The sequence below is a fragment of the Thermobia domestica genome, chromosome 10 (genome assembly GCF_964235325.1).
Source record: "Thermobia domestica chromosome 10, izTheDome1.hap1.1, whole genome shotgun sequence".
Taxonomy (NCBI): domain Eukaryota; kingdom Metazoa; phylum Arthropoda; class Insecta; order Zygentoma; family Lepismatidae; genus Thermobia; species Thermobia domestica.
In genome coordinates, this window is record NC_137463.1 from 82,761,175 (window position 1) to 82,773,770 (window position 12,596).

The 12,596-nt window shown below is 36.0% G+C and overlaps 3 non-coding genes across 3 annotated transcripts; 2 read left to right on the plus strand and 1 right to left on the minus strand.

The window, feature by feature from the left end:
- The first annotated feature begins 3,144 nt into the window (after positions 1-3,144).
- On the plus strand, positions 3,145-3,217 carry TRNAK-UUU (transfer RNA lysine (anticodon UUU)). The gene has a single exon. It is a non-coding gene; the product is annotated as a tRNA-Lys (tRNA).
- Positions 3,218-8,343: 5,126 nt separating this feature from the next.
- On the minus strand, positions 8,344-8,427 carry TRNAL-CAG (transfer RNA leucine (anticodon CAG)). Its single transcript has one exon. It is a non-coding gene; the product is annotated as a tRNA-Leu (tRNA).
- Positions 8,428-9,210: 783 nt separating this feature from the next.
- Positions 9,211-9,294, plus strand: TRNAL-CAG (transfer RNA leucine (anticodon CAG)). The gene has a single exon. It is a non-coding gene; the product is annotated as a tRNA-Leu (tRNA).
- The last annotated feature ends 3,302 nt before the right edge of the window (positions 9,295-12,596 follow it).

The window sequence follows — 12,596 nt, forward strand, 5'->3', positions numbered from 1 at the left end:
CCATCTAAGGGTGCGATGTGTATCATATAGCATTCTACAATTATACATCTTTGTGTCAGTGGTAGAAGTGAGCCATGGATAGCTGCCGTAAGGCCACCGTTATCCATGAAGTTGTGAACGGATTAACACTATTAACGAAACAGATAATCAGTCTTCCTATCTATTGAAAAAAAAAATGAAAAAATAAAAAAATTTCTTTCGTTTAATAATTATCATAGAGTAAGGATAAGTATAAGAGGTCTCAACAGCTCTTCCCGCCTAAACTAAGTTCACTGTTCGTAGATTTTCTTCAGAAAATTTCTCTCAACTGATACAAAATTTTCTCTTTTCTTATCAAACTTTCCCTACTTTTTGAGAGTCCAATTCCTATGATAGAAGTTATGTGATGAGATTAATTTAGCTATATGAAAGCAAGTGCCAACCACATTTGTTTTATTTATATGCTTTCTGCTTATACTTTTTTTTAAAACTTTTTCCTTCACTTTTTAAAACAAAAAGTACCACAAATTCACCCAGCCAACAACCAGTGGCGGATCTACGCCGGAGCCAGTGGCCCTAGTACTCCCCAGTTTTTTGAGTAACGAAAATAATTTAAGCTATTATTTATATGTTTCTTGAAGTTTTAGTGAACTCATGATATACCTATTATAGTTTGAATTCTGATTGTCCGCCCCACAGTTTTTAGTTTCTAGATCCGCCTCTGCCAACAACTGGTTTAAATCGTAAACTTTGAAGACACGCACACACACCTATACCCACACGAAACATACACGAACTGTTGCTATTCTTTGGTTTATTTCTGAAAAAAACAAAGAAAAATTTAAGCATTTATATTGGTCAATCAGTCAACGTTAGAACATCCCTGGATTTTTCATTTTCCCTTTTTCCTTTCCCTAAATTTACCAATAAAATTTCCCTACATTAGAGAAATTTTCCTCAAACCACTGTGGAAATGATTTCAATTTTCAATAGGAAAATAGGGTGATCAGTGATAATTATTGTGTGAAGCAACAAAAAAACGTAAATTTATGAATGAAAGGGGTGTGGATAGCCACCGTTTAGTCACCCATTACTCTTAAAGGTGTTAACGCATTGACTCCATTAACAAACTCAGTCAAGATAATCACTCTAGCTATTTATTAACAAGTTGACTTCATTAACAAACTCAGTCGAGAACATCGCTCTATCTATTTCTTAACATATCGACTCCATTAACAAACTCAGTCGAGATAATCACTCTAGCTATTTATTAACAGATTGACTCCATTAACGAACTCGGCTGAGATAATCGCTCTAGATATTTATTAACAGATTGACTCCATTAACAAACTCAGTCGAGATAATCACTCTAGCTATTTATTAACAGATTGACTCCATTAACGAACTCGGCCGAGATAGTCGCTCTAGCTATTTATTAACAGATTGACTCCATTAACAAACTCAGTCGAGATAATCCTTCTAGCTATTTATTAACACATTGACTGAATAATGAACTCAGTCGAGATAATCCCTCTAGCTATTTATTAACAGATTGACTCCATTAATGAACTTAGTCCACTACCCTCCCCCCGCAAAAAAAAAAAAAACTCGGAAAATCTTTTCTGTGCAAGAGTTACCGTGTAGAGTAAATGATGCATAAGCATTACAGTCTTTAAAAAAAGGGTCACTAGCGTAATCCTAATAAATCTTAATGGAGGATGAAAAGCAAATGCCATAGCATAAAATAAAAAGTAGATTTTAGGTTTCAGGTTTCAAGATAACGTTTAGAGTAGGCTACGCTTTGCATATTTTTTTATAAATTAAATAATTAAAAAATTAGCGTTTCACAGCTTTCTACAGCTTCCGGTTTTGGTAGAGAAATAAGATTAGAATCTGAACTTCATCTTTGAGATGCAGAACTCGTTTTTAAAAAATCGGTTCTTGCCTCCTATTACCGGTTCTGCTTTATGGTGGTTAGCGTTGAAACCGGAGTTTTTTTATTTCTACCTATTTCGGTTTGAACAGAAAGATATGAGAGGAGACAGAACATATTTTTGTGATGCCGATTAATACATACCTTTTAGAAGTCCGTCCTGGATCCGCCCCTGACTCGGATTATATACAGAAAAATCGAGAAGTTACAGAAAAATATGGAGGCATATGGCATATTAATAGTGTACGCAGAATAACATCAAGAGAGAAGGATTGAAGCTCCCGGGTTTATATCATTTCAAGAATTTGTTTACATATTCTTAATATATGGCAAGTGCTAATGCATATGTTGCTGAATGGGGACAAGGGACTCCACTTTGTATGCCACTGCGTTGTATAGTTTCCACTATATCGCTCTGAGATTTTTAAAAATGGAAAATAAAACTCAGCTTAAATTGTCAATCATGTTCCTTACTTCGTTAGTGAGGCCGTAAAAGATCCGGAAACAAACAATCTCAGTGCCATTGAAAACATTAGCGCTTCTACTCTTGGTAAAGTTGCTGCCATCGTGGTGAAACGTGAGAACCAGTGTTTGAATCAAAATAGGGCACTTAGTAATAGGGGCATTTAATTAGGTATAGTTGGATGAGAAAATGGCATATATTCAACTGTTTTTTTTTTTATCTGTGCTGCATAAACGTCAATGTATGTGTGTGTTTTTAGCCGAAGTTTAACGTCCCTTTCCAGACTATGAGACGTGGATTCATATTTTAAGATAAAACCCAACTCCCCATAATGCACGAAATGTTCTTCCACTATAGGAACTTAACCAGGGACTACTTGCACCAAAGAAGTGGGCGCTACTTATAGACCAGGCCGACCAGGGGATAGGTTATAAATTCTTGGGATATTAGACTATTATCATATATTCTAAGCTCCATCGAATGTGTTAATTAGTTATGAAATTCGGTGGTGATCATTCGGTTCGGTATCTATGTTCCTACTTAAATGATAGTAACCAGATATTTTCGAAATAAGTTTTAAAGAACAAGAATAATTTCGAACTGATTTTTTAAAGAATGAACTTCACAGTCGTGAAGAAAATTTAGAACATTAACGGGCACGATTTTAGGGATGAAAACAGTGAAATATTAAGCATTTCGGCCGATACTGTAACAATGATACAGTTGACCGGAAAAAAAAATACAAGAGCTGTGATAAGGTAAGGAATTAGCCCGGATAGCTCAGTCGATAGAGCGTTAGGCTTTTAACTTAACGGTCCAGGGTTCGAGTCCCTGTTTGGGCGTATGTTTTTCGTAACACTTGGATCTTGGTTTACACGATCATTACATTACTTCAAGTCGCTTCAAGTAAGTGTTGGTGTTGTTTTAGAGATTATTCTTCCAGTGTGTATCCCATATATCATTGGTGGTGTTAGAATTTTTAAATATGAAAGTGGGTTTAAAAACTAAATACGGTGTAAAAAGGACTGCATTGTTATAATGTTATTATAATCGAAATAACAGTATAATTCCTTTTTTTTTTTCATAACAGGAGCTAATACTTGCTGATAAGTGGATCAAGACAACACGTTTCATTGTCCAAATACATATGTATGGCCACATAAAATTATAATATTGAAGATAACGTTAGAATTTGAGGAGTGCATAATGAATCATGGAGGAATGAACATTATCAACTGCGACAGTTCCCTTGCGTCTGAATTATACGGACACTGTAAAGACGCCGTTAACGCTCCCAATCAGGACAATAACTAAACCATTGGTCACACGGAGAAAACGGGAATCAACCCGAGAAATCCCACAGACACGATGTTGTCCACCACAAACTTACTGTTTGTATAAGACAGTAAAGAGGGTCTAGAATAGAAGTTTCAGTTTTGCCCGGTAGATGGCAACCGCTAGATTTTTTTTTTGCCATTTAACGGTGCGATGTGTATCATATACCAATCTACAATTATACATCTTTGTGTCAGTGGTAGAAGTGAACCATGAATAGCCGCCGTGAAGGTCACCGTTATCCATGAAGTTGTTAACGGATTGGCACTATTAACGAAATCGATAATGTCTTCCTATCTATTGCAAAAAAAAAAAAAAAAAAATCAAAAATGTTCTTTCGTTTAATAATTATCACAGAGTAAGGATAAGTATAAGAGGTCTCAACAGCTCTTCCCGCCTAAACTAAGTTCACTGTTCGTAGATTTTCTTCAGAAAATTTCCCTCAACTGATACAAAATTTTCTCTTTTCTTTTCAAACTTTCCCTACTTTTTGAGAGTCCAATTCCTATGAAAGAAGTTATGTGATGAGATTAATTTAGCTATATGAAAGCAAGTGCCAACCACATTTGTTTTATTTATTTGCTTTCTGCTTATACTTTTTTTTTTTTACTTTTTCCTTCACTTTTTAAAACAAAAAGTACCACAAATTCACCCAGCCAACAACCAGTGGCGGATCTACGCCGGAGCCGGTGGGCCTTGCACTCCCTAGCTTTCTGAGTAACGAAAATAATTTAAGCTATTATTTATATGTTTCTTGAAGTTTTAGTGAACTCATGATATACCTATTATAGTTTGAATTCTGATTGTCCCCCCCCACAGTTTTTAGTTTCTAGATCCGCCTCTGCCAACAACTGGTTGAAATCGTAAACTTTGAAGACACGCACACACACACCTATACCCACACGAAACATACACAAACTGTTGCTATTCTTTGGTTTATTTCTGAAAAAACAAAGAAAAATTTAAGCATTTATATTGGTCAATCAGTCAACGCTAGAATATCCCTGGATTTTTCACTTTTTATCAAAAATTCCCTTTCTCCCTTTCCCTAAATTTACCTATAAAATTTTGCTAGATTAGGGAAATTTCCCTCAAACCACGAACACTGACTAACAAGTAAGTTAAGTGAATGGAGACTGGCGCCGTCACTCAAGGGAGTGGTGTACCACGAACAACTAAAAGCAAGAACGAATCAAATCATTCAGAGCGCGTGAGTCTGATAGAATTAGATAATGATACACTTACAATGAAAGGCAGACTTTGGTAAGTGAACTTCGGGGTCATTTATTGCGAGGTGGTAGTGCACATTTAAAGATTTCATATTACAAACTGGGAGAGCGCAATGGCCGAAAATAACGGGGAAAAACCGTCTTAAAATTTTCTACTCGCCACATATATCGTGCGACGCGCATCAAGTGACGGTGTGGCAGACTGAATAAAATCTATCTTATGTGTAAACTGTCCCAGGTTTGATTCCTGTTCGAGTCATACATCTTTGTTTCAACTAATAAAGTAGCCATTTCTAACTATAAGTAAAATATTAATTCAATTCACCGTATGTTTATAATGAATAAAACAATAAAAATTTTCAAATCACTTGTAAACTTTCAATGTTCTATGTTAATTATCAAACAAAGTTTAATCTATTACGTAAATATTCTGTTATCACGAGTTATATTATGGTTACGACCAGTGGCGTATTTACGATTTTATTTTGGGGGGTCTTTCCCAAATTTAGTCCAGGAAATATGACAATACTCCAAGATATTTTATTTACTTTAATATAGTAAATAACATTTCAGGGGAGCTTAAGTCCGAAAGCGCCCCCTTAAATACGCCACAGGTTACGACAGTCGTTGTATAATAAATGTTCTTGACGCTTCGTGTCTACATCTGTTGACAGTTTGCGAATTACGATTGAGTTGAGGGGGAAATCCCCTTTACTAATACTGGATGTTAACGCATTGACTCCATTAACAAACTCAGTCTAGATAATCACTCTAGCTCTTTATTAACATGTTGACTCCATTAACGATCTCCGTCCAGATAATTGCTCTAGCTATTTATTAACAGAATGATTCCATTAACGAACTCGACCAAGATAATCGCTTTAGCTATTTGTTAAGGGATTGACTCCACTAACGAACTCGGCCGAGATAGTCGCTTTAGTTATTTATTAACAGAGTGACTCCATTAACAAACTCAGTCGAGAAAATCGCTCTAGCTATTTATTAACTGATTGACTCCATTAACAAACTCACTCGAGAAAATCGCTCTAGCTATTTATTAACAGATTGACTCCATTAACAAACTCAGTCGAGATAATCGCTCTAGCTATTTATTAACTGATTGACTCCATTAACAAACTCAGTCGACAATCCCCCCAAAAAACTCGGAAATTCATTTCTGTGCAAGAGTTATCGTATAGAGTAAATGGTGCATAAATCTTATAGTCACTAGCGTAATCCTAATAAAACTTAATGGAGGATGAAAACGAAATACCATGGCGTAAAATAAAATGTAGATTTCAGGTTTCAGGTTTCAAGATAACGCTTAGAATAGGCTACGCTTTGCATAATTTTTTATAAATTAAATTTTAAAAAATAGCATTTCACAGCTTTCTACAGCTTCGGGTTTTGGTAGAGAAATAAGATTAGAATCTGAACTTAATCTTTGGGATGCTAAACCAATTTTAAAGAAATCGGTTCTTGCTGCCTATTACCAGTTCTGCTTTATGGTGGTTAACGTTGAAACCGGAGTTTTTGATTTCTACCTATTTCGGTTTGAACAGAAAGATATGAGAGGAGACAAAACATATTTTTGTGATGCCGATTAATATATACCAATGTATCTTTTTTTATTTCCACTCTCACCATGCAATTCAACTCGGATCAGGGACAGATACAGGAAGGGGGGCGATCGTTCCCCCAGAAGAGAAACCTTTCTTATTTTATATATAAATAAAACTCATTCCAGAGTTTGGAGCTCTTAAAAGTAGCTCTAAGTAGCAGTATTACAGCCCATCGCCCCCTCCAGAAGTCCGTCCTGGATCCGCTCGTCACTCGGATTATACAGAAAAAACCGAGAAGTTACAGAAAAATATGGAGGCATATGACATATTAATAGTGTACGCAGAATTACATCAAGGGAGAAGGATTGAAGCTCCCGGGTTTATATCATTTCAAGTATTTGTTTACACATCCTTAATATATAGCAAGTGCTAATGCATATGTTGCTGAATGGGGGACAAGGGGCTCCACTTTGTATGCCACTGCGTTGTATAGTTTCCACTATATCCCTCTGAGATTTTTAAAAATGGAAAATAAAGATCAGCTTAAATTGTCAATCCAGTTCCTTACTTCATTAGTGAGGCCGTAACAGAACAACATGAGAGTTATTGACATCATGATCTTCTTTAGAAGAAAGAAAAGATGGATTCAGTTGTAAAACATTTACCACTTCGCATGCATTACCTAGTAGATTGAAGATTTACCACAAACCAAAATGGTGATCGCCACAATTAATAAGCAGGATATCACGGGTTATAACGTGCCGTAAAGATGAACACTCGGAGCATCGGTTCTTCAATGGTAGAATGCTCGCCTGCCACGCGGGTGGCCTGAGTTCGATTCCCGGTCGATGTATAAGGGCTTTCTTTGCATTGTTCTCCATTTTTTTTACGCATCTGCTCTTTTTTTCTTTTCTTCATATTTTAATAGTGAGTTTACAACACAAAACACGGGTCAACTCTTCCAAATGCGTTAGTAAACTTGAGTCTTCTTTGATGATACTATGAATATTACAGCTAATGATGTTTGTGAAAATATATGTGAACTAGTGAAGCTTCATTTCTCTAAAGAATCGAATCCTTCGATGAATACGAAGCAATAAATCACACAGATGAAATATGCTCTCAAATATTACCAAATATTTTCATCTATTATAGGGCTTCCAGATTTTCAGACTAAAGAGTCATAACACCATGGGCACCTGCAGCGAGGGGCAAGAAGGGCAACTACCCCCTCTGAATTTTCAAAAGGAATTTGGTTCTGTGAAATACATGGGAAAACCTATTAGATTTTCTTATTTATCCACTATTGTATTTTATTAATATATTTAGTGTAATTAATAAAATAAAGTAATCAACATCAATAACAATTGTTTACATGAAATACAGGGTGGTCCATAATTATATATGATGTTTCCAAGAGTGCGGTAAAGTAAGTAGCAGCATAAAATTTAACATAAACACATTATTCTCATACCTTTTTTAACAATAATTTTAATCTCTGTTCTCCTAGGCATAGTTCACCCCTGCACTATTCAAATTGATATATGTCTGTATACGAATTGTACACACAATGATTGTACCACATAATTTATCTTTCGGTGCGGCGTATTCTAGTAAACAGTTTGCCTTATTCCCGCTTCATCTTACGTTGTTCTTCTCTGGTGGGTTAATAGAAGTTCAAAATAAAAATCCCCCGAAGCACAATCTGGTATTGACCTAAGCTACCAAATGTTCTCAGCTAAAGCACAAGAAATAACACGATGAACTATTAGATATGATATATAAAGACTTTATGAGTAAATTCTGACCTGTAGGACCCGAAGAACAATAAAGAAAGACTTATGTCAGGAGTGGGATTCGAACCCACGCCCGGAAGACCGGACTGCGACCTGAACGCAGCGCCTTAGACCGCTCGGCCATCCTGACTTATACAGTAATGTTGAGTAAGGAAAAGTTAACTAGAGCAATTGATGGACTAATGGATAGCTACAGCTGAATTCGTTAATGAAGTGAATCCGTTAATATCTTAACAGGTAATGGTGACTATTCATATCCCGTTTTAAAAGTTCGTCACATTTCCCGCTTCTATGTAACCTATATAATACCAAAGAATTGTTGGTTGCCTATGATACAAGGATAAGTAGATTTTCTTGTTGCAATTATTTCGACTGACTTTGTTAATGAAGTCAACACGTTAATATCTTCACGGGTAACGGTGACTTTAACGGTGGATATCCATATCGTACAAGGCTAATGTAATTTTCGCGTGCTCTTCTTTAGTGTTTTTATCAGATCAGAGTTTACCGGCGCCTATGCTCACAACACTATTTCTTCTCTTATCTAGATATGATAGCGGTAAATGCAATTAGTAGGAAAGTTTGACAAATATGTACTTCTTACCGACATAATATAGTGTATAGTAGGTATGGCCAATTCCGGAATTTTTACTTTCCGGAATTTGGAAAGCAAAGTGGGAAAAATTCCGAATTTCGGAAAGAATTCCGGAATTCAGAAAAATTCCTGAGGATTTCCTGAGTTTAACTATTTTGGATTTCAGTCCATTTTTCTCTGTGTGACTTAAAACTAAAACTTTGCACGAAAGAAAAGAAGAAATAGTACATTAATGATCGCGTTGAATCACTTGCTTTGACCCTCTTCATTGTTACAATACGCGAAGAAAGAGTCGAAAAACACACTCTTACTGTATAAGTCAGGATGGCCGAGCTGTCTAAGGCGCTGCGTTCAGGTTGCAGACTGGTCTTCCGGGCGTGGGTTCGAATCCCACTCCGGACATCAGATTCGTTTTGTTCTTGTGATTCAACACCTGAGAATTTACTCGTTAAAGTCTTTATATATTCTTTCTAATAATTTATCGTGTTATTTCTTGAGCTTTAGTTGACAACATTTGATACTTTAGATCAATACCAGATTGCGCTACTGGGTCTATTTATTTCAAGCCTCTTTTAAGCTATTAGAAGAAAACTAAACGGGAATAACACAAACTGCTGACTGCACATCGCCTATACTCCAAATCCAAAGATAAATTCTTTAGTTCAATCATTGTGAAGTAGAGGGCCTCAAAAATATCAAAGCGCCCACCTATGTATATGTAATTCGATTTCTCCAGGTGAGTGCTGAATTCCCTGAAATTTCAACTGTAAATAGTGAGAAATCGCGCATTCATCACTCGTTGTCTGCCGCTGCAGATTTCCCCATTGGCTACTCTTGTTGTGCACGTCGGACGCATTCGATTTCCGGTGGGAGCTCATGTGGTTCGGATTCCACGTTAATCAGTAGGTCCACGTCTCATATAGCTTCGTTGCTGAACGGGACGTTAAACCCAAAATCAACTCAACTCAACGACAGACGCAATTATCACTTAAACAGGTCCCGCCCTAAACCTTACTCATGCAACGATGAATAGCATTTATATTCTGCTCTTCCGCCTGGAGAGATCGTATCTACAAAAAGCTAGTTTTTCAGAATTGCGAGAATTGTTCTTTCGTATTTGATTTTAGTTTTTGATAATCCAAAATGATTTTTATTTGATCAACCATATTTTACGAAGAAATTTGACTTATAATCATTTCACAGAAAGAAACATTCGAACTCTGATAATATTCGTATCTTTCTTTTCTTTTTTCTTTTCTTTTCTTTTCTTTTTCTTTTCTTTGTTTCTTTTTTTTTCTTTTTCTTTTTTTTTTTTGTACATACGTTCCTTTGACACTAAGCCGTCGATATAACGGAGTACATATTTGCCGTGAGCTTCAATTGCTCTCAATATGTTTTCCTGAAGTTAAAGAAATTCTGACAGCAAGCAGATATACCGCTTTGATTTTGTAGGCAAAGCAGGTTTGCTGTTTTGTCTTCTCTGTTAGTTTAGTGCATTCTTGGTAGAACAAGGGTTTATTCCTATGCATTTCTGCGTGATCCGATTTTTCTTTTGCTGAAATTTTAATGTTATCCCTAATTTTAAACGAAGTATTCTCAACACTAGTGCCCCTCCGAATCTTCTAAAACCGAGAATCTATTCGATATTTCAATCTGGTAATTCCCCTTCTTGCCTGGCTCTCCTCTAATTTCTTCAAATTAAACTCTCCGTTTACAAATTAGTCCAGGAAATCTAGAGCAATTATACCCTTAACCTGGGCAAAATTGCAATAGAAGCTTTTAAAACAGTTTTTTATTCAGGAATCATTACTGAATAACATATTCAAAATCCGACAAAATCGGACCACGGGAACACTCACAAAAACGGTTTTCAAAATGGCGGACCATGATTTAAAAACCTTGCGTCTATCTTGCAATTTTCTTCTGTATCTCGGTTTCCTGTAATCCGATTTTGACGATTGTTTTTTTAAATCAAAGGTCATTTTACGTACTATATATTTTATTAGGAGCACTGATGTCCTATTTCGCACAGTTTCTTGTGAAAAACGACATTTAATTTTAAAAATCATAATTTCTTACATTTACACCTTAAATAATTGTCTGTACCTCGGGTATATGCAATCGGATTTACATGAAACATTTTTTAAATAAGAGCTACATATAAATGCTAAAGTTTTTAATAACGACACTTTTCTCCTATCTTACACCGTTTCGTGTAAAAAACTATTAATTTACAATCAACGTATTTTTTATTTAATCATTTGATAAAGCTCAATAAATTAAAATATTATTATTGGTTCTTCCATGTGTACTTTTTTGTGTATTTTAGTATCGCATGAGCTAACTGAGACTTGTCAGCTTTCCTCATCACACTCTTAGACTGAAATAACGCAGGAGGATAAGAACAAATTTCATAACACATCACATCTTCAAGATTCATATCCCCACCAGCAGCAACAGTCATCATTCTCTGCATTAATTCGACTCACAACAGCAGCATCAGATCCTAGAGTTTTCGCTTTGTCGGATCTTTTCCCAGAATATTTGAATACATCATTGCCCATCATTTTTTGAACGATGTGTGTACCCATGGAATTCAGTTCATCAACATTTACTCCAGGATCAGCTATTACACCTGTGACAATGTTAGAAAGATCTGGGCCAGAATTGAATGGGGATATTGATTCTAGTCGTTCAACAACTTTTTTAATATCGTTACTGTCCCTAGTTTGTCTACTTTCCCTCATTTCTTTGTGTTGTTCACTGCTTTCCAACAAACTTTTAGTGTATTCCTGCGTTGCTAAGTTATAAGTTGAAGACACAGGCATAGAAAGTAGCTATGTTTCTCTTTGAATCTCTGTAAATCCACTTCCTCGTGTCAGACCTCCTCTTCTTTTCAGAGAACGCATTAATACTTGCTCTATCACTAGATCTGAACCTAAGCCGGCCCATACCCTATCACTTCTTCTTATCACAAACTTGCCTTCCTGGAACATTTTGTGAACAACTGGATTTTCAGATTCCAAACCGAACATTTTCTGCAAATATAAATATAATGACTTGAGGTAATTGTGATGTCCAGCTGCTGCAACTATTGGGAGAATCTTCATCACAGATTGCAAATGTAAATCCCATGAGCCAGTCCTATCTGCTGTTATTAAGTTACGTGCAACGTTGATCATTTTCATATACTTTAGCCAAAGTTTACTTGTTCTTGGGAAAGATTGAAGGTGAGTTTCCTTCTCCTCCAAAGCAGTACTGATTTGAGATAATGCCCTAGACAGCTCCACGTCCTCAACATGTTTTTTTGCCATTTATGACGTTATCAAGTAAGATACAAGCTTCTTTAACTAGATGATGAGGGGATCCATCTTCATTGCGAGGGAAAACATCTGAAACCATTAAGGTACAAAGAGCTACATCTACTATCATATGCCCTCGCATTGCTCGAGAAACAGCTTTTCCAGACATCATATGCAGCACAGCATTTGATCCATAGATTTCTTGAAGTACTTCGGATAATCCTGAACCATTCATCAAAGTGCCAATTGAACCCAAAAAGTTGATCAGAGTATGAAATGTTCCCATCATTAAAACAATATCTTTGAGATCTTGTTCTCATGGATAATTTGGGAAGCTTTCCAAAATAAAGGCTGATCAAAAGTAATGATACAAGGGATACGTTGTTTATGTGCTAACTTGTT